The 23,721-nt window shown below is 41.5% G+C and overlaps 1 protein-coding gene across 2 annotated transcripts in view; it reads right to left on the reverse strand.

Moving 5' to 3' along the window:
* The window catches only part of LOC149263425 (protein TIC 22, chloroplastic-like), a 348,042-nt gene that overhangs the window by 254,830 nt on the left and 69,491 nt on the right, over positions 1-23,721 (reverse strand). The gene's annotated exons all lie outside the window — the stretch shown is intronic.

Below are 23,721 nucleotides of genomic sequence, written 5' to 3' on the forward strand. Positions count from 1 at the left end.
ACAATCTGATCTATTCTGTTCTGAACAACATCTTTATTAGTAGAAAAATTCTGGAGAAGCTGATAAGCTGGCAACTTCAGGTGCACAGGTAAAGTAACATCCAAGCCATAAACTAATTCAAAGGGAGATTTACCAGTAGCTTTCTTCTTAGTGATTCTATCTGCCCATAAAGCATACTTGATTTTGCTGTCCCATGATTTCTTGTTATCTCCTACTATCTTCTTGATAATGGTTATGAGATTTTTGTTACTTGATTCAGCCAAACCATTACCTTGAGGATAGTAATTTGACGAATGAGATAAGACAATGCCATACTTGAAACAAAAAGATGAAAACTCTAAGGAACTAAAAGCCTTGGCATTGTTGGTAGTGATCTTAGCAGGGACACCAAATCTAGTAATGATGTTATTTTCAATGAAATCCATAATAACCTTTTCAGTGGCATTCTTAGCAGGAATGGCTTCAACCCATTTAGTAAAATAATCCGTAGCAGTCAAAATCCATGAGTAGCCATTGCTAGAATTTTCATGGAACTTCCCTATGAAGTCCAGACCCCAATGCTGAAAAGGTGCCTCTACAATGACAAGTTGTAGAGGAAGGGCAGCAAGCTTTTGTTTCCCAGTGAAAAGTTGACAGGCTTGACACGCTCTAACAAACTTGTGCACATCAGAAAAAATCGAAGGCCAATAATAGCCAGCTCTCAGGATTTTGTGGGCGGTAGTTCTAGCAGCATAATGACCACCACAGAATCCTGAATGAAACTCAGAAATTAATTTCTTGGACTCAACATCATCAACACACCTAAGCACTAAGCCTTCAGGATTTCTCCATCCAAGGCCATCCTTCATAAGGCAATACTTAGTGGCTTTTAGTCTAAGAGCCCTTCGCTTATGAGCGACTAAATGGTTAGGACATGCAAGATTCATCAAGTAATAAACTATGTCCTTATACCACTCATGCTCCGCTAATCTCTGCAACTCTGAAGATAGATCGCTAAGACATAACAAACCAAGAGTCTTTTCATTACCTTCAGTTAACATCTGAGCTAAGCCTTGGCCTTTGATCAACTTGGTGGGTCTGATTTCCAAATCATACTCCTGTATTTTAGTAACCCACCTAGCACGAGTCCCTAAACAATCGGTTTGAGTTAATATATCCTTAACAGCAGAATGTGGGACGAAAGCAATGATTTTAGAATAACCCACATAAGTTTTAAAGTTCTTAAGAGACTTAACCAGGGCATAGGCCTGCTTTTCCATGGTATTGTACTTCAATTCGGAATTTTGAAGTGCTCTACTCATGAAAGCAATAGGCTACTCGTGACCATCTTTATTCTTTTGAAGTAAGACACCGGCAATGGTATCCTCGGAAGCGAAAGAAAAAATCATGAAATCCTTGGAGTAATCAGGACTCACTAAGACAGGAGCTTTTGCGATAGCAGATTTGATTTCTTCGAAAGCCTTTTTGTCGTCTTCTTGCCAAACAAATTTTGCATCTTTTTTTAGAAGATTTTGAATAGGCTTGGCTATTTCTGCGTAATTTGGGATGAATCTTCTAATAAAATTTATCTTTCCAAGGAAAGACTGAAGGGATTTAAGATTATGCGGGAGAGGAATCTTTTGGATTGCTTCGATTCTTTCAGGATCAATCTTGATTCCTTCCTTCGAAATAATATGGCCCAATAATTTCCCTTCCGTTACCCCAAAAACAGACTTAGCCGGGTTCAAAGAAATCCCATATTCTCTACATCTATCGAAGACTTGCCTAAGATGATCTATATGACTGATACCATCTTTAGAGAAAACAGTAAGATCATCTTGGTAAATTTCAATAATTTTCCCGATTAACCCTTTGAAGGCATAATCCATAGCCCTTTGGAAAGTAGCCCCAGCGTTTGTTAATCCAAACGGCATTCTAATGTATTCAAAAGTACCCCATGGCGTCGTGAATGTGGTTTTGTGACGATCTTCCCTTTTAACCCATACCTGATTGTACCCAGAAAAACCATCTAGCAGCGACATCATTCCAGAACCAGTTACTCTTTGCAACAAATTTTCCATGTTTGGCAAAGGGTAATTATCCTTTTTGCATGCTAGATTAAGGTTTCTAAAATCGACACAAAGTCTTATTGTACCGTTCTTTTTCCTAACAATCACCAAATTCGAACACCATGTCGAATGCCTAGTTTGAGCGATGATCCCTGCTGCAAGCATTTTTGCAAGTTCTTTCTGGACCAAGGGGGCTAACTTAGGATTAATTTGCCTAAGTTTCTGACGAAAGGGTTTAGCATTTTCGTCTTTTAAGGGAATAGTATGCTCCATAACATCTTCCCTATAGCCTTTTAATTCGTCGTAAGAAAAAGCTAGAACATCTCGATATTCGCGAAGTAAATTAGTTAACTTTTTCCTTTCTTCCAAACTAGTACCTTTACCAATTTTAACCATTTTCGGGTTTTCAGAAGTACCAATATTAATTTCGAGGTACTCGCTTGGGTCCATCTTGTTTTCTTCTTTCAGCTTCGTAGCATCATGCCGATCAAAATGTTGCTCAAGAGCAACCACATTCCTAGGAGTAGGATTTATGATATGCTCATGATTTAAAACTCCCTCCTCCTCAGAAACTATCCGGAAATCCTCAAACTCATCTAAACTATTAAGGAAACGAATGACTTGTTTTTCGTCATTAAAAACTTGCCAATGCTCTGAGTTGTCTGGAACAGATGGTCTGAATATTACTTCCATTTTAATCTTATCGTTAATTAGTTCATCCGACAACTGGAAAGTAGTAGCAGCTACAGCAAGTTCATCTGCCAGACTATTTTGCTCTCTCGGAATTGCTTCGAGGTCAAGGGCATCAAAATGCCCCATAGTATCCCACACAGCATTTCTGTAGTTTCTTAATCTTTGATTTCTGCATGTGAATTTATTCTTAAGCTGCATGATAACTAAATCAGAATCTCCTTTAATGCTAAGCAATCTAACCCTCAAGGACTTGGCCAATTCAAGACCCAACAATATAGCCTCATATTCAACGACATTGTTGGTTGCCTCAAATTCTAATCGATAGGCAAACTTGAAAATGTGACCAAGGGGAGATTTAAGCACTATTCCCGCACCTTTACCAGCCCTAGATGATGCACCATCAAAGTACATATACCAAACTTTATCCTTGAGACCCTTAATCTTATCATCGGGAGGAATTATAAAATTAGACATGATGGCGTAGTTCCCAATGTCAGATTGCTCTTTAATTATTTCGTTATGAGGTCTCCTAGGATCTTCAACATGAAACTTTCTTTCGGGCTCTCTATTTAGTCTTACAAAACCATCACCACTAGGAGAAGGAATCATGGCATATGACCAATTCATTTGAATGCTTCCTCCTAGATCAGAGGCCCACTTTCTAGATAACAGCATACCCCAGGCATCAGGCACATCCACAACAACAATATCCATGACAACCATGATGTCTGGGTAAACTGAAAGATGAACTTGCAAATCTTTGATTAAACCATGTACTTCGATTTTCTTAGAATCCATGGCGCATATGTTATAATAGGGTCTAGAAACTCTTAAGTTAAGCTGTTCCATGACCCTTTTAGTCATTACACAAGCGGATGCACCAGAATCCAACATGCAATTATTCAATTTATACCCATTAACTAATAAGGTGATGAAAAAAGGCTGGTGATCTTTGTTATCAGCATCTAAGCTTTGCAGATATATGGGAGCATCATAATAGCCAACTTCCCGAGTCTTCTGTTGAGAAGTATTGACTTGAGGACCTTGAATCGCTTTTAGTAACTTGTCTCTTTGGGAAGGGATTTTAGCAATCTCGGAGACAGGAACCCAGATTTTAGCATTGTTATACCAATTTCCCAAATCGACATCTATTCCAGAGTTTACACCAGGATTAAAAGTTCGAAGGGGTATTTGATTCCCGCTTTGATCTTTATCCTTTCTCTGATAGGTCAAACCCTTATCTCTAGCAATTTCCAAGATTTGCTCAGGAGAGGGTTTTTCACCATATAACCTAGCCAAAATATCATCTTCGTTTTCAAGGTTATTTATACTAAAAGTTGATGAAAGATTCTCAACATCACGACTCCTTTCCTTAACCTCTATCCAATCATCCCAAGACAAAGGAAACTTGCTGCCTACTACATTTATTTGATCGCCTGTTCCAAACATTCCACTATCTAAAATTCTTCTAACAATGGGACAAGTGGCCTCTTCATGAAGAGCATCACAAACCCGACAATAAGGAGGAGCATTATCAACCAAATTAGTCAACAGATTAGGAGGTCTCTGCGCACTAGTTTGACCCTTTCTTTGCCAATTGTTATTTCTATTATTATTGTTTCAAGGTTGAAAATTTTGCGTTTGCGATCTTTCCATTTGAATCAACCTATTCTGCAAAGTGGTTATCTCCTTATTATGATTAATTTCCATAGTTTCAATTTTTTGAAGCAACTTTAGAACAAGCTCACTTTCAGGTTCTTGGGCTACTTTTCCCTTAGGTTCTTTTAGTTTTGTAGCAGCCCTATCGAAACCTGGGATCTCAGACTTTCCAGATGCGGCCTTGTCCTTTTCAAGTTCTATAGCTAAGGATTGGCAATCTCTATAATCATTAAGTTTAGCACGCCTTAATTCATAAGATGGTTCAGGACTAAAGGCATCAATGTAAAAATCTTGGAGAGTTTTATCTGTAGGTTTATAGTCTTGAGGTAATTCTCTAACAATTCCGTTAAACCTTTTATTAAATTCTTCAACATTTTCATCCTCTCTCTTTTTTATTAGGCTAAGAGCTTTTACTAGGTGTCTTCCTTCTCTCTTATCTCCATATTTTTCTTTAAATGCATTAATGATTGACTGTAAAGAGTTAAATGAATTCTGAGGCTTTTCTGCAAACCAATCATAAGCATCGCCTCCTAGAGTTAAGATGAAAAGAGTCATTCTGACATCCTCATGATCAAAATCAGCAGATCTTGCGTATTTAGCCATCCATATGCTAAAATCTCGCAAATGAGAGTTAGCACTAATCGCATTATTCCCTTGAAAATTAGGCAATTTATCGATCCCAACAGATGGAATATCGTTGGGATATCCTGGAATATTAGAAAAATCACAAGGGGCATACATATCCATGATGTTGTGTCTAGCTTGACCTTTAAATAACAAATGAATATCAGAGAGGGCTTCTTGTCCAAGGTCTACAAGAAGTGTACGAGAAACGAGTTTGTGTAATCGTACCCTGAGGACCTTTTCAGGATCAGGAGTAGGGTTGCACAGACTGCTTGGATGTCTCCTAGTGTACACCCTTGAAGATAATATATGGAGTGGAGTCGCCACCTGAACAAGAAGTAAAGCAAGGAAAAGCTTGAGATGAAAGAACCAAGGACAGAAAAAACTCTATCCCCGGCAACGGTGCCAAAAAATGTTGTCGCACAGATTGACACGAGAGCGCTCAGACCGGAAGCTGTCACCCTGATCCCCGATCTCTCCGTTTAAGCCTGTCTCCCACGGCTAAGGGGGGTAGACCCTATGAGGTGAAGGAGACCAACTGTTGGTCAGTTGGTTTGGGAGACACGAAGCACTAAAATGATTTTATTAATTTAGCGGACCAGTGCCTTACAAGATTTATGTTTAAATGATTACTTGCTAGATGATATAGAAATACAAACCATGAACAACAATCATTTATCATCAAACGACTAGAACGACGCGAGATATCCTTTTAAAACCACAAAGTTTTTGTAATGACCGATATCCAACAGTTTAAGAAAATTTCAATCAATGCTTTAAACAACCACGCAATTATAAATCATTAACCAGATATCATATGCAGCGAATCTTTAAGATGATCATTCATGTGCAGACTTGTCTAAAATGATAAACATTTATTCCACATAAATTTAAATCTCAGCGTGAAAAATATGACGTGATGATTTCCCGAGAAAAACTGAAACTAGCAAAATTTCCCACAATACTTTTTATGCTAGTTCTAAATCTATACTTCAAAGAAAATTTTATTTATTTTTCTTTTTATTTTTATTTTTTTTATTTATTTATTTATTTATTTTAATAAAATCTAAAAAAAAAAAGTTGAAACTTAACAAATAATAAAATCTAAATTTTTTAAACTAAGCTCAAACAAATTAAAACCTAATATTAACGTCTAAAAGCTAATGCAAAATTATTGAAATAAATCTAAAATTTAAATTAGAACTAAAGAGAAACTAAAATAATCCTAAATCGAATCCTTAATTAAAAAAAGGAAGGGAAATCCTTTCTACTGCTGAACTATAATCCTAAAAAAAAGGTTTTGCACCTAACCACGCTATCATAACGTTAAATTTAAGACACTCCGAAATAAATAGAATGCCGAACACTGAGAATCGTAACCCTCGCTCAGCGTAAAACGAAAAAATGACCGAACGTGTGGAAAAATTTTCGATAGGCAGAGGTGACGGCGATAGAAATGCGAATCGTTTTGAAACTCACTTGAGTGCTTCGACTTGAGATCGGATTTGCTACCTGATATAATTTCACGCCACTGTTTGAAAGTATTCAGCCTTCTTAATACTGCTCAGATCTGAGACGGCTTGGTTATGGCGTGATTCCAATGGAGCAGCTGCACAAAGGCTGCTGAAGAAGCTTTGAAAAACAACTGATCTGGTTGCCAATGTGTATCCGTTGCCTTGTGCGGGCTTCTAATAGCGTAATGCTTCAGCCGTAATGCCAGCGAACAACACTGCTATCCTTTTTCAAAAAAAAAAACGTTTCAGCACCTCCCTTTTCTGGCAGAAAGTCGTGCAGCGGAATTGCAGGGGGGGATGAGGCAAATATGCAGGTCCGGCAGTTTATGGAGCCTCAGATGAAAGCAAACAACGAAAAAAAAGGCAATGTTTTATGCAAGTTAATGAAAATATATGGGTACTGAGAATGCAGGAGCAGCAAGGGTGAGCCGCATGAACTGGGCAGCAAATGGAGGCTGCAGAGAAAACGTAGGAGTGTGAAATGATATGTTGTAGAAAGCAATGGGTGGAACCTTTTAGTAGCTGGATGGTGGCCACGGTGCAGTAGCGTATAAATCAAAGAAGGATATGCACTGGTAAAGGGAGAACACTGACTGAAAATAGATTTGCAGGTTGGGCAACTGAAGATGGCAGCAGAAGAGGTTAAAATCCCGTAACTTGATCACAAAATTTTCAATCTTTCCCGCTCTGGAAACCCCTGAAGAATTTCTCAAAACCCTGTACCTGCAATTACAAGAAAACAAAACCCTAATGAAAACTGTGTGTAAGGCAAAATTTGGAACCACAGATCAGCTGAGTAATTTACAAATTTTGGCCCTTTAACAGCTAGATTTAGCAAATACAGCAGTAATAATATTTTCAGAATGTCAAATTTGTGATGAAAACTTCAGAAAATTTTTCATGCAAACTCAGAGCAGAAAAACTAAATGATTAACCTAGGGAAAAAATCAGCTAGGCTCTGCAAGAAAGAGCCTGTGGGAGTTGGCTGGTTCAGCTGAGAACTTCCCCAAGCACCCACCAATCTTCTTCAATGAGAGTTTTCTGCACAGCGTAAATCAACCATCAGTAAAGAGAGCAAAAATGATGCTAGATTTCATAAAACAATGGAGATACCTGCCATTACTTCAGAAACCCTAACACCATTCAAACCCTAGCAAGTGAACAAGGTACCTGTGCTCACAATACTCTAAAAATAAGCTGTTATTAATGGCTGAAAAATAAAATATGCAGAAAATAAAACAGCTCACAGCACTTCCAGAGAGTAACACCAGCAAGATTTGAACCCCAAAGTCTTCTTTTATTAACCAGAAACAAATTGCAAGAGAGCTTCTTCAGTACAAGACTCACAGATCCAATGATCTGAAATGACCCCTAGCACCCTATTTAAAGGAAATGATCCCAACGGCTAGTTCGAGTGATCCATGTCGAAATGATCTCGACCGTTGATGAGAATCAAGACATCTCTTAATCTCATCCATCGATTTATTAAAAAATGATATTTTACATGCATTCACTCAAAATATTATTATTTTATTATTTTAGGGTTTTTGCTTTATTTTATAATTTTTTATTATTTTTATTTTTTCATTTTTTTAATTTATATATATTATTTATTTATTTTTTATTTATTATTTTTAATTCATTTTCTAAATGGATCCTCGAACTTAGCCTTTGGAAACATCACCTAGGACCTAGGACTTAGGACTCATGAGGGGGATTAAAACATTTTCTAACCCTCAAGAACACTTTTCATCATGACTTTTACAATTTTACATCTTAAGGGAGGAAAACCCCTTTAACATAGACCCACACAAATAACCCAGTTTCTGCGACACAGCTATAATCTAGCAGATTAACACACTAGGATTCTCCTAAAATTCTAATGATAAAATCCATCCCGGCTTTGGGGTCAGGCTGAAGGAAAACTCTGCCGATCATGGATCGGTGAGACGAAAAACCTTCCGGGACGTAGATCACCATTAGAAAGTTAGGTCCACCTAGGCAATTTACATACAAGACTCATATCTGCTAAGATTATTTACAATTCATACATGCAGACTGGGTTTACAATCAAAATGATTAAGCTGCTGATGACTGCAAGATGGCACGGACACGTCGATCAGGTGCTACCCCTTTTTGCAAGAAAATGGGGGTGTACTGCATGTGTAGTTGACCGGTAGTGGTCAACAGTGCTCCCAAGTGGCTATGGGTCACAAGCAATGGACTCATGGGTCTCCAAGTGGCTCAACAACAAGTCGGTGCTCCATCAATGAGGGCTAGAAGATGACACATGTCCCTCCCATGTCTCTTTGGATGAGACAAAACCTCCTCTAGGCCCTACATCAACTGCCGAGTGTCGGATTCAACGTGTGGCCGGTTGGGCAACGTGGTCCAAGTGCGTCATCATCTCTTTATAACTAGGGCACGAACAAGCGATGTGGTGGTGTTGAAGAAGCCCATAGTGTGACAATCACTGCTCTGCAAGGCTGGAGGTCCATGGCTCTCAATGCTCACCCTACAAGTGCCATTATGACACTCTAGAGGGCTTAGATCCCGTATAGGGAGGCCAAGTCCAAGATGAAGACTCACTTGCAACCCTATATAAGATCTAATGCATCTCCTCACCTTCCAATAGAATTAATCATTAGTGCATTTGAGTACATAAGCTTGTTAATCAAGGGTAGAAAAGGACACTTCATAGTAGCATGTCCTTCCAAATGGGCTTAAACATGTACAGGTGTTACCTTGCTCAAGAGGTTAATGAAGGACCCTATTAGGTGGTTTCATCCTGTATGGGAATGACAAGTCCATCTACATCCATCAAATGGCAGGTGTCATATGAAATAATGATGGAATGGAGTGAGGGCAAGAGGGAAGGTTCCAAGCCATATGCCATGGTACAAAGGTATCTATGATGAAGGAGGCCCACACCTTGGGTGTATGAATGTAGGAGGGAGTAATCATGGTACATGACTTACTTCAGCCTTTGTTTTTACACCCTTCTTTATATGTTTATTTCCTTTTATTGATTTTTCTTCTTTTCAGTGTTTGGGGCTCAAAGGAATGAGAGCATGGTGTGTAAGATGTAGCAATGAATACCCCCTAAAGGTTGGGAAGTTCATTGCCCACCGAGGGTTGGGCCAATAATGGGTTCCTTAATGATGTAGGGGGCACTCATAGGGGGCCTAAGAACCATGCTAATGGCCATAATAATAAGGGGTAGAGCTCAAGTTTGGCTTTTGCCCACACGTTAAATTCTTTTGTCCCAACCATATTTTGCATTTTGTGGTACATTTCTTGTTGTATGTGGCCCTATTATGCTTCTTTATTTTTAGCTGCATCAACCTCCAAGGCATCTTTTCAAGCCCAACACAAGGTGTGGGCAAGGGGAAGGGGAGGCTAACACCTTTTGGACCCAATGGACAAATGTGGACCCAGATGAGGAAAAATGTGAAAGGGGTTCCAATGAGCGGAGGGGAGTGAGAAATATGGTATTAGGAAGCGAGACCATGCAACCAAAATCAGGGTTTCCCATGTAGTGCCACTCCTAAAGCTAGTAGCCAATTGTAATGTTCCAAACTTAAATAAATAGTGATATGTAAAGCAAAAATGATTTACAGCACAAAAAATTTAAACAATCAGCAAATGCTCATAAAAACTCTGGAATTAAGAACCAACTAAGCCATTTTATTAATCAATGGAGCAAGTACAATAGTATGGAGGAATGCACCTGGGCTTGCCTCAATGGCAAGCGTGACAGAACCCAGGTGATAATACAATGATCTCAAATGCTGGAAATGATTGCTCCTATAATACTTTGCAAGTTTGCACTGCCCAGAAAACTTCACTACTGCCTAGAAAGGGACTACAAGAAAATCCTCCTCCGGTGCTCAGAAAATGATGAAACTTCAGCCACAAACTCCTTGGCCAAAACCCGCAAAAACCCAGAAATTTTTTGGCCCGATTTGGATTTCCCAAAATCGACCCCCAAAGGCACTATTCAATCTTCGACACTTCTACACTATCCGCTGCAAAGATACGGCTTTAAACCGCACCTCCGGTGCTCAGAAAATTATGAAACTTTATATTTGGGATCCTTGTCAAAAACCCAGAAAAACCTAGAAAGGATTTTGGTTGGTTTAGACTTCTAAAATTTGACCCCCTTGGAGCCCAACCTCAACTGCAACTGCAAAACTCAGCCTGATGGAAACTGCTTGTAAATCCTCCTGGAAATGCCCCCAAAGTGCTGGGTTGATCCTTGCTATCCAATCCCTGACTTCCCGGGTGAGCTCTTGGCCTAAGACACCTGCTCCTAAGCTCCATGAAAAACTACTGTGTGGCTTCTGCACTATCCCCTAGCCCAGCGATTCGAATTGCTGGAATGTTGGCTCTGTTGGCTATAAAACTCAGTAAGAATGTTGGTCTATTGCTGCTATCTCAACTCTCTAACTCTCTGGCAAACAATCTGATCTCTGTTGGCCTCTATCTCCCTCTGCGTATTCTTTCGCTACCTAGAAATACGCACTCCCTGCTCTGCGCTGGTTGGTGGTTCTATGTCACTCCCCGGAACTCCTAAAATCCTTGTAGAACTACCTCTCTAGTGCGGGCAGGGATGGTCCCCCGAAGTAGAGGTTGAATATCCCGCTTGAGAGATTTGTGGCTAAAGAGCCGATTAACCCAGCTAAACAGCAAAGTGAACAGTAAAGTAATTTTGTTTGCAAGATGTATGAATCAATCCCAAAATGAGAGTTGCTCCCTCCTTATAACTCCTTGGGCCTCCCTTGCCTCATGTGGGCCCCTCCGCCCACCTATTCGACTTTCCCTCCAAGCTATTCGAATGGGCCAATTCGAATTCCCATGTGGGTGGCTCCCACATTCCACTAGCAACTAAATTAAGTTGAATTGCCTCCTAAGTCCCTAAGTCGAAAATGATGGGTTCTCTTCCTTAGCAAAAATTGTGCAAAATTGTGTAGCAACACCTTGTTACGAATGTGTTTGAGAAGGGACATGACAGTCCTCCCCTCCCAAATGTTGCTTGCCCTCAAGCACCACAAAGCGGGTGCTCCAATATGTGCTCACCCTCCCAGGTGGCATCATCATTCGGCAAGTTCCTCCAACGCTCCAAAAATCGCTTGTCCTCAAGCAATGCCTGAATGAGCATCCTCTCTAACTGTTGATCCCCACTATCACTACAACATGTGCTAGGGTCCCAGATGTGCCACTGAATCGTCCCTGACCTCAGCACACTTCTGATATGAAAGAATCCTTCAATACCAGGATCCTAAGCCATCCTGTCCAACATGAAGCTCCCCTCACTCCACTCACTATCCTGCCCGGTGCAAGTACCAAAAGTCCCTTGCTCCATCAGTGACTCGCTAAAGCCCAATGGAAGATCTGTATGATCTCCCCCTGTAGTAGTCGGCGCATCCCTAAAGGTTATTGAGCTAGTCCCAGAGTGGTGCCACCATGCTGATGTTGCACTACTATGAATATGTCATACTACCCATCGTGTGCAGACAGTATCCTCCTCTCCTGGAACTAGATGGTGCAATACTGAAAGGGGCGAGACACATCCTGCCTGGGCATCTCCATGGCGCCAAGGCCTACCCATCCAAATCTAACTTTGAACCTGTGCAGCAATAGAGAATGTTTGCCTCCCCATATGATGAAACCCTCTGCGAACACCCATGTGTCATCCCAAGAGCGAACTATATCACTCTCTGCCACGACTCCGTTCATCATGAGTGATTTATTGATCAATTGAATCCCTGCATACCATAGGCAAACCTGTTGTGGCATAGCCCTGACAACCGATGGAATCCCTTTAGCCCTCATCTCTAGTCCCTACATGCCACCCATATATAGGCTCCATACATCATGAACTAATTTGAGGCATGCTAAACTGTCTAGTGCCTGCCACTGTGTAGCACTGATGACCACTAGAAACCACGTGTGCCAAATAGCTACCCCCTAAATGCAACCAATAGATGGGAATCTGATATGCGCAATGGACTCAGTGTATGCGGATCCATCCTGCTCCTACCAACCATCGCCACTAGTTCGGCTACCCACCCCTTGGAGAATGTGTCGATACAATGTCGAGAACTCAGATACATACTGGACAACTATCTCAGCCGTACACGATATCCTCTGCTCATGCATGGTCCAGACATGCCCTATGGAAAGAGTGAAACATGTCTCCCCTATGACCAGCTCCCCAGGCATAGGATCAGTGATGAATGATATGCCATCCCTGTCAGTGATCACCTCATCCCTCGACCTGTGGTTGTCAACTCGCGCACCAACTCGATGCCCCCACTGAGAAGTCTCCCCTCTATCGCACCAAGTGTCATCCAAATATCTTGGGTGAGCTCCTCATCCCCTGTTGCTCATGCCCAGAGTGTTAAAGGACAACAACCAAATCGCCCGTTCCTATAAGTGACGTAGAAGAGGGTCAAGAGTGTGAGTCCCCGCAGATTCCATCAAGTATCGCTCATCTATGTCCCCATCCATCCTCGGCGAACTACACCCAAAGGTATGCTCGTTATCTCCGTTCATGGGTGTCCATGCAGGCAATACTCCAAGAGCTTGTTATGCAGCACCATACGCCTCTACATACCACCGATCATCCCAATACTCCTGGACATGGCACTGTACACCGCGACCTACCCCTGTACACTGTTGGATACCCTCAGTTGCAGTTATGTCATCCTGTATTGTCCTGCTTCCTACCTGTGCCACTGCACCTGTCACTCCCCGCATGTACTCACTGCGATGTGAGGCACTCCCACTCAGGAACGCAATCCAACACACTACAGCACACCACCATGCATCTCCATGCCCACCTATAGACCACTTCTCAACGCTAGATGCTCCCACACATCCCTGGATATGATGGCCTAGAGCTATGTCTCTACGTGTTAGGCCACACCCGATCAGTATCATCACCTCCACCATCACATCATTATCCCCACCGATGAATGGATCTTCCCTCCAAATCCCCCCTAAGGGATCCGAGAAGTGACTCTCCCTATGTGTCAGCAATGATGCCACCACTGCTCCGCTCCTTTGTGTCCTTTGTGCCCCGCACAAAAGTGAAGAGCCCCCAGCTCCATGCAAGGCACCATCTGGTGGCCTACCAATGCCACCTCCTCCGACAAACTCCTGCCAGAGTATGTTGATCACCCAGTGATCCCGTGTACAAATGCCATACCAAGAAAACCAAAAGAGTCTGTCCATAAACTAGTCGGCCACTGGTGTTGACCGAGACTCCCCTAGCGAATGTGCATGCTCAACTGCTAGGTCAACTACACCATCTCGGTTGTAGTCAACCGGCATACATGGGAAATGATAGGTGGTCCCTCCTAGATCCCAATGCCAGTCGAGGCTTCCAGCATCCCCAATGCCTGGAAACTCCTACTGAGCTCCACCTGGGTCCACTACCATCTCCATAGTCCACTCCACCAGGTACCAACTCAGAATCTCTCGCCACCCAACCCCAAGAGAGGGATCGAATGCACGAACTCTCGCACATAGAACAACCCCAGCATGCAGATGTTGCACCCTGTGCAACTCAGGTCGTCTCATCTCGCTATCCTGGTCAATACATACAATCTGACTAGGTAGCTCTATCTCCCTCTGTCCAATGGGCCAAGGTAACCTAACAGTGTTGCCAACCCTGTCTATGTATGCTCGAAGAGGGCTGCTCTCATGCTCCAACGTGCACTCTAGCTGCACCAGTAGGGAATCCAACTGCTCCCCAACATGAGTCAATTTGGTCGTGGACTTGGCACAAACCGCTCTCATGCCCTCCAGCTCCTCATTTTGTTGCAAAATCGCCTCTCGCACTAACGCGGCCTTCCTTTTTAATGCTAGAAGGTTGGCCTGAAACTGATGGAACTGTCATGGGCATCTATCACCTGTAAACTCGATCACGGCTCCAGATACCTCAACAATTGTTGGCATCTCGTCCAGGGATGGCACCCCCTCAACAAATGGCTCTATGTGAGTAGGCTCTATCCTCTCCACCAGGGTGTCAACTGGGGCTATCAAAGAGGTCTCTAATAAAGGTGACTCCTGCGCCACACTGGGTATATCGATGTGCTCCTCACCATCCTGTGGGCTCTTAGCATCATGCTCAACCTCCTCCTCAGGCTCCTGATATCTAAAGCCAGGTCTCCACCAGCAAAAGCGCCCCCTGGTCTCACCCTCTAACTGTCTTTTTCATGTTTGCTCCTTTTCAGGAGATCTCGTACCTTGATCTAGTCAACTTTCCCCACACGATGTAGATGGTTGCACCCCCACGGTCTGCTCACCTCTAACGTCTTTGTTGTAAGGGTGAGGATGGGTTTGGTCTATCACCCTCCTCAACTGGGCCAACCTCTCATCGTCCTAATGAATTCTACCCCAGAATTTTTGCATACTGGATTTCCCTTGAGCCATGGGTTTGTCTCCGGTTCACCCGTCACTGTGCACTCATACCCAAAGCTTCCATGATCTTCTGGCTAATTTCCCACAACTAGGCCAAGATCATGCTCTGATACCACTGTAATGTTCCAAACTTAAATAAATAGTGATATGCAAAGCAAAAACGATTTACAGCACAAAAATTTTAAACAATCAGCAAATGCTCATAAAAACTCTGGAATTAAGAACCAGCTGAGCCATTTTATTAATCAATGGAGCAAGTACAATAGTATGGAGGAATGCACTTGGGCTTGCCTCAATGGCAAGCGTGACAGAACCCAGGTGATAATACAATGATCTCAAATGTTGGAAATGACTGCTCCTCTAATGCTCTGCGCTGCCCAGAAAACTTCACTACTACCTGGAAAGGGACTGCAAGAAACTCCTCCTCCAGCACTCAAAAAATGATGAAACTTCAGCTACAAACTCCTTGTACAAAACCCACAAAAACCCAGAAATGGTTTGGCCCAACTTGGACTTCCCAAAATCAACCCCGAAATGCACTATTCAATCCCCAACACTTCTACATTGTATGCTACAAAGATGCGGCTTAAAACCCCACCTCTAGTGCTCAGAAAATTATGAAACTTTATATTTGGGATCCTTGTCAAAAACCTAGAAAACCCAGAAAAGATTTTGGTTGGTTTAGAATTCTGAAATTCGACCCCCTTGGAGCCCAACCTCAGTTGCAACTGCAAAACTCGGCCTGCTGGAAATTGCTTGTAAATCCTCCCGGAAATGCCCCCAAAGTGCTAGGCTGACCCTTGCTATCCAATCCCTGACTTCCTAGGTGAGCTCTTGGCCTAAGACACCTACTCCTAAGCTCCACGAAAAACTGTTGAGTGGCCTCTGCGTTGTCCCCTAGCCCAGCAATTCGAACTGCTGGAATGTTGGCTCTGCTAGCTGTAAAAATCAGTAAGAATGTTGGTTTATTGTTGTTGTCTTAGCTCTCTAACTCTCCGACAAACAATTTGATCTCTGTTGGCCTCTATCTCCCTCTGTGTATTCTCTGGCTGCCCAAAAATACGCACTCCCTACTCTGCGCTAGTTGGTGGTGCTATGTCACTGCCCCAAAACTCCTGAAATCCTTGTAGAACTACCTCTCTAAGGTGGGCACGGATGGTCCCCCGAAGTAGAGGTTGAATCTCCCGCTTGAGAGATTCGTGGCTAAACAATCAGTTGACTCAGCTAAATAGCAGAGTGAACAGTCAAGTGATTTTGTTTGCAAGATGTATGAATCAATCCCAAAATGACAGTTGCTCCCTCCTTATCACTCCTTGGGCCTCCCTTGCCTCATGTGGGCTCCTCCATCCACCTATTCGACTTTCCCTCCAAGCTATTCGAATGGGCCAATTCAAATTCCCTTGTGGGTGGCCCCCACATTTCACTAGCAACCAAATTAAGTCGAATTGCCTCCTAAGTCCCTAAGTCAAAAATGATGGGTTCTTTTCCTTAGCCAAAATTGTGCAAAATTATGTAGCAACACCTTGTTACAAATGTGTTTGAGAAGGGACATGACACCAATATAGGAGATCCCACGGGACTAGGATACAAGATTAACCCCCCAAATGGAGGTAAGGGAACAAGAGTACGACCAAAGCTCATGCTTTCCGCCGAATCCCCCCATTATTCCATACCCAAATGTGCCCAAGAAAAGAAAGCATAAACACCCATTTACATAATGAAAAATCATACCTTCAAGGTCGGATGACCCACCTTCAAACATATGATCATAACGGATGAACAAGTGCACAAAATGGTTGGCTCAGGTGGCGGAGAAAAGTAGCACATCGATCTATCAGGGGGCTGCAAGGGGTTGTTGATTGTCGGCTGGAGACAAATCTAGGAGAAAAGTTCTCCTATAAGGGTCACTAGTGTTGCGAGGGAGTGCCCCCCCCCCCCGATCCCGCTCCCAATCCGCGCTCTGGGCGGGAGCGACTCGAGAGCAGGTCGAGAGCGCGCTCCCGTAAAAAAAATTGCGTTCCCTGCCTATTTCCGGAGCGAAGCAGGGAGCATTGCTCTCGTCGCTCCAGGAGCGATCGCTCCCGACCGCTCCCAAGTTATAAAAATTGCTCCCGGAGCGACGTGAGCGACCAACGGGAGCGAAATGCGCGAAAAAAATAATAATAATAATAATAATAAATTAAAAAAAAAATTAATAGATAAATAAATTTTGGTGGTAAAAAAAATGTGGAAAATTTGTGAGGGAGGGAGGGTTAAATAGACCCTCCCTCATTTCATTTCATCATTGTGAGAGTGAGAGTGAGATTGAGATTGAGAGAGGGAGATTGAGAGAGGGTGAGAGTGAGGAGCAAGGAGAGAGTGAGAGAGGAGCAAGGAGAGAGTGAGAGAGAGCAAGGAGAGAGCAAGAGAAAGCAAGGAGCAAGGGGAAATTGAAGAGCTTGCAAGGGGAGATTGGACGCCAAAGAGGTAGGCTCTACAATATTGAATAGAGCGTCTAGCAATTTTTTTTAATGTTTATTCCTAAATAAATAAATAATTTTCTCTATTTCCCATTCCCATTCCATTTTTTTAAAATTTTGCAGATTCAAAACTTCAAATTTCAAACATCATGGTTATATTTCTTGGCATTTTCTTCTTTTTGATTCCTTTTTTGGTTATTATGGTGCTGGAGACTAGAAAGAGGAGGGTTGAAATTGAAAATGAAGAAGGGGATGAAGAAGGGGGATAGTGGATTTGATGAAAACCCCGGTGAGGAGGAGCTGGAGGAGAGTGAACATGAGTTAGCTCAAAAAACTAAACAAGACCAAACCCCATTGTGGAAATAAGTTAACAGGGCTGAAGCAGGGAAAGGGGGTGGAACCACTAAATTTCATTGCCCACATTGCAACAATAATTACACAGGTTCATACACCCATGCCAAAAAACACCTCTGCGGGAAAATGCCATGGGATGGAAATAAACAAATAGGAATCAAAACTTGTACAGGCGTGTCAGCAGCAGATAGAGCCAAATACATAAGGGAAGAGGAAGAAGCCCAATACAAATCTAAAAAATCAGAGGGTTTCTTTGAACCAAGCTCACAATCACATGCATAAAGAACTCCTTCAGCGTCCTCCCAAGGCAGTGGATATGGAGGCACAGGGTCACCAGGTTTAAGGCGTAGAACCATATCAGATTTCCTTGATGAAGGGTGTAGGAATGATGTGGATTCAAAAGTTTATAGGTTTCTCTATGCATGTGGGATACCATTCAATGTTCTTCGCTCACCTTATTGGCACAAAATGGTTTCTGCCATAAATGATGCCCCTAAAGGATACAAGAGCCCTGGGTATGACAAGGCAAGAACCATTGGACTTGATCATGAAAAAGCAAAAATATCACATTCTTTGAATAGAATGACAAGTTCTTGGACTGACCATGGGGTGTCCATTGTATCAGATGGATGGGCAAATGTAAAAGGCAAGCCATTGATAGATGTTCTTATTGTGTCTGTTAGTAGTGCCATCTTTCTTTTAGTATATGATTACTCAGACAAGTTCAAGACCACCATTAACATTGCAGAACCATTACTTGAAACAATTGAACGTATTGGGCCATACAATGTCATCCAAGTCATCACCGATAATGCTCCTAATTGTAAGGCAGCGGGAGCAATTATTGAGGATAAATACACGAACATATTTTGCTCTAGGTGTTTGGTTCACACAATGAACCTTTTGATGCATGATATTATTAAGAACAAAAATGAACAATACAAATGGATTGGTGATTTGTACAAGAAAGGCAAACAAATGATAAAATTTATTACAAATCATACCAATACCCATGGCCTTTTCCACAGTCACTCAAGATTGGAGTTGTTGAAGATTGCGAGGATTAGATTTGGTAGCTATTACCTCACCTTCAGGCGCCTTTTGAAGGTAAGGGAGTCATTGGCTAGCATGGTATCAAGTCCACACTGGCAAGTATTAAAGAAAAGGGCTACAAATGCAGCGGACAGGCAAGGTTTTGAATAGGTGGAGAAAGCCACTCTTGATGGTATGTTTTGGGCACATGTGAGGCAAGTATTGGATTTCACCAAGCCCATTTATCACATGATTCGGTTTGCAGATACAGATAAACCAGAGATTGGCGAGGTGTAGGAGCAGATGGATACCATGTTGGGGCAAATAAAAGATATTGTTCATAACAATGATTCCAACTTGTACAAACTAATTCATGATTGTGTGTGTATATGGTGGGATAAACTTAATGTTCCACTACATTGCTTGGCATATATTCTTACGCCAAAATACTACTCTATATCTTGGTTGGGCCAACATGCACCAGGAGGTGGGGTTAGGGCCAAACCCCATATAGATGAAGAGGTATCTACAGGATATTTGCAAGCATTAGAAAAGTTGATACCTGACAGGGAGGAATGTGCTAGTGTACGTCTTGAAATAGGCAGATACTTCAGTTGCACTGGTTTGTTTGGTACCTTTCATGCAATGGAAGATAGAGACAGATTTGATGCTCTCACATGGTGGGAATCATATGGCGGCCATGGACTTTTGCCAAAATTGGCGAAAAAAGTTCTCTCACAGGTTGTAAATACTTCTTCTGCGGAGGTGTTGGAGCACCTACAACTTCATACATAATGTGAAAAGAAACAGACTCAATGAAAACCAGGCACAAAGCTTGGTTTATGTGCACTACAACTTGAGGTTGTTGACTCATTACTATGATCAGGCTTATGAGGATCCAACTTATAAAATTTGGGACAACCACCCAGAGGATGATAATTTGGAGGATGGCACTATACATCTTGAAGAACTGGAAGCGGAACTTATAAGAGAGGAAGATGAAGCAACAACCATGCCACCTCCACCATCCAGTAGCAGTGCTCGAGTTCCGAGTCTTGTTCCTTTGTTGTCGCCGCCTCCATCTACACCCTCACGTGGAGGGCATGTGCCTTCTGGTTCTGGTCGTCGGTCTGTGCAGGAGACTCCTAGAAGACCACCACGACCTACTCATACATTAGACACTTCTCGTGGCAAGGGTCACATGTAGTAATAGATAATAGATTTACAATTTACTTGTCTTTTCTAGTTTCTATTAGTTTTCATAACTATTGAGTCTTGACTCTTTCATATCATAATGATATTTTTTGTAAACAATATATGACTGTGACAATTTAAGTTTGAAGTTTGAAGTTGGCAATTATAACTCATTGGTAATGATTCTGAATTATGAATATGATGCTTCGTGAAAGTTGTTTCATTTCATTTCATAATTCATTTTATAACATTTCATTTCATGTTAGATATTATTTCTTGTAATGGTTAAAGTTTAAACTTTAAACTTAGCTTACAAGTACAACTTTGGTGATCAATGATGATAAATGTTATATATTGAATTTTCAATTTTGAAAGCTTGAAGTTGAAACTTTAAGATTGATGAATCATGATTCACGAGACTCAATATGTTGTATGTTACTAACTTGTGGACATGGTTGATGAAGATTATAACTTCTAGATGATTGATGTTATATGGTTGATGGTTCTAAGATCAATCTGTGTTTTTATGTTTTTTATATCTAATTCATCATTCTACATGTTTTTGTTGACATATATGTATCAAAATATAAAAAATATATATATTATATAAAAATCGCTCCGGGATTCGCTCCCAAACCGGGAGCTTTTGAAAATGTCGCTCCCGCTCCCAACTTTCGCTCCCGCTCCCAAGTAACACTAGGGGTCACCCACCAATGGTGGGTAACATCTAGCTCCAACTGGAACATGAGCTCTCACTAGAGTGCACAAACCATGTACTCAAACGGGGAGGTCATGAGAACACCAGCAATCTCTTGGGACCACAGACCTGTTACTTGCACATAAAAGACAAAGCAAATGGGGTAGCATGTTTTGATGGCATGCTTTGATCGCCCATGTTTTTGTTAGTTTGTAAAATCAACAAGAAAAAAAATCTACTCTAGAATGCAAATCTAATCTAAATGCATCTACTCTAGAATGCAAATTTAATCTAAATGCATCTACTCTAGCATGATAACATAATATGATATTAAATTCTAATGCAAAAAGAGATATGGAATGCATCCTATTCTTGTGAAAATTTCATCTATCGCAGCAATTGGAAATTATTCTTCTAATTGTTAATTTATTTGCAGTCTGCGACGGCAAATATCAAATAATTCACAATGATTTTCACAAATAAAACTATGGAAGAAATAACGTTGAAAATTGAGAAAATCTAGCACACACACAAAAATTAACACACTTATTTTTGGACAAATGTCCCAGAAAAACCCCAACTTCGGAAAAGTTTTTATTATTAAGCAGCAGTGAAATTCTGAGTACAATCTAGATGCCTAAAACTGGCAATCCACAGCAAGAAAATCTGGTTGAAATTATCTAAGGGAATTTCCCTTCCTCCCAAAGTAACCCCGACAACTCGCATTGCTTGCACTCGCATTGCTGCTTGTACTCACACTTCTGCTCGTACTCACGCGACTGTCCGTACTCGGGCTTCTGCCTGCACTTGTGCTACCCGCACTCGAGCTGCCTGTACTCGGAATAACTCGGCCTCCTCTGACACCTGCTGCCCTTCTGGCTCTGGGAATCTTCCTCTGGATCACTGTCCCTGCCCCTCTGACACCTGTTGCCCTTCTGGCTCGAACTCTTCTTCCCTGCTCGACCTCTGCAGTTGGATAGCTCGATCTGCCAATGAACACACACTACTAGTGTGTTCTCCAAGTGTCCAACAAGTTCTTATAATCCTCTGTTGGAGCACCAACGACCAAGATTAAAACTTAATCAAGGGATAGGATCATATTGAAGTCGATCTTTGTGAGTTTCTAGACTATTCTCACCTTGACTTAATTAATTATGATTAGTTAACCAGTTTTCCTAAATTTAGACTTAGGAAACATTAAAAAATAGGTTAATAATTTAATTAAGTCATCTCTAGGTGGTTTTTCCAGAAATTATTTCTAAGTTTTGGAGATCTCATGCATTCTAGCCTCTCCACCAAATTTCGTGGTTAGAACACATCTGATGCCACAAAAACTAACAATTCTAACATGCATCTTACATTATGCAAATACTAAGTGTAATCATAGACCCAATGCAACCAACATATCATCCAAAATTCCAAATCAATATGAGAACACATGCCCCTCTAATAATTCATGCAACAAATCCAAAAACAGAAATAGGAAGAGTGACATGTAGCATTACAAGGGCGGGGGGTGGAAAAATAAGAGGTTCAACATCATAGAGAGGAATAACGCGTGAAGGGAAGGACACCAACATGGAAAGTCGGATCCTTTCTTGTAAATATAGAATGGTTGCTTATGAATTCCCTATCAAGATATTTCTTATTAATGTTTTGCTTTATGGCCATCCTAAGGTCATGATGGAAAGAATAAGGAGAACGATGACATGGAGAGATACAACAAGCAAGTTGCTCGGTAGTATGATTGTATGTAAGAGAGGCAGCCACTGTGAGCTCATTATGATGAGGAGAAACGATACATCTAATGAATTCTCTTTCCTCAAGACCACCCTCATAAGTGGGAAAAGGTTCATCATTATTAGTGATAGTGTAAGAAAGGTTGAGGAAAGGGTCCACATGTGACTCAACTATATCCCTAGTGTTGAAGAATCAAGGGCAATAATGTATATTAGGATTCTTCTTTGATTGATAACAATTTGTGAAGCACTTTTACAATTATCTTAGCTTGACCTTCTTCTTATTATTAGTGTGTGTTTCATCAAACTGCTACCAAAAACATAAAGACAAGAACACAGATGTTGGCTCTCTGTCAGGGCCAAAACCTCTCTCTCTTAGAGAGGAAAACCCTTTGGCGAGTTTCTCTTATTAAAGCTTCTTATTGATCAATTCCAAACGCTAGACCCTTGACTAGAATGTCCTCCAAGCACAAGTCAAGTCCTTCCTCTATTCTGCACTTTGTTCCTGGCACATAGACTTCCTCCTTCCAGCGCTTGGCTCCCCAGCACTTCGTCCTCCTTCTCTAATGCTTGTCTAGAGATAGACCTTCCTTGAGTGAACCTTCTAGAAGAGATGTTTTTCTTTTATCCTTTACTCAAGTAGACTTCTTCTTCTGTTGAACGAGATCCTTCTTGAGGTATGACTATAATACTGTTCTGTTGCCCTAGTTTTTCCCACATATGAAGGGTACCCTTAGAGAAATAGGGTCCTTTCACCTTCACTAGAGAGAGAGACTTCTTCGCTGCACTTTGGAGACCCTTTAGACTTGTTTTCCTTCACTTCTTCTTGGCTTATATCCTCGCTAATTTTAGAGATGCTTGTTGGACGTTGAGAGGGAGTGGACAGCCTCTATATATAGAGGACTACCCCTGCTTTAGGGCGACATGCTATCTTCAGGCCGACATGAATTTCTCCATCGTTTTGCTTCATTTGGAGGACGTTGTTGCATAAAGAGGACTTGGACTTTTCTTGGAGGTATTCCTTTGACTCTTATACAATTTTATACATAGTGTAACATGCCCTCTAAGGGTCTTACATAAATACATTGACTTTTCACTTCCTAGAAGCAATTAAACATGTGCTTGACCTACTTCAATGAACAAGAAACTCATTGATAAATATCATAAAAATAATTTCCCTTTTCTTGAATAAATACAAATATCAAAGATACATTTATGAAGACCGAACCTAGTTACACTTTCTTCAACACTCCCTCTTAACTAGGGAGGTATTCATAA

The sequence above is a fragment of the Pinus tabuliformis genome, chromosome 6, assembly GCF_031772625.1.
Source record: "Pinus tabuliformis cultivar Carrire ecotype Pingquan chromosome 6, CPIR1, whole genome shotgun sequence".
NCBI classification, from domain to species: domain Eukaryota; kingdom Viridiplantae; phylum Streptophyta; class Pinopsida; order Pinales; family Pinaceae; genus Pinus; species Pinus tabuliformis.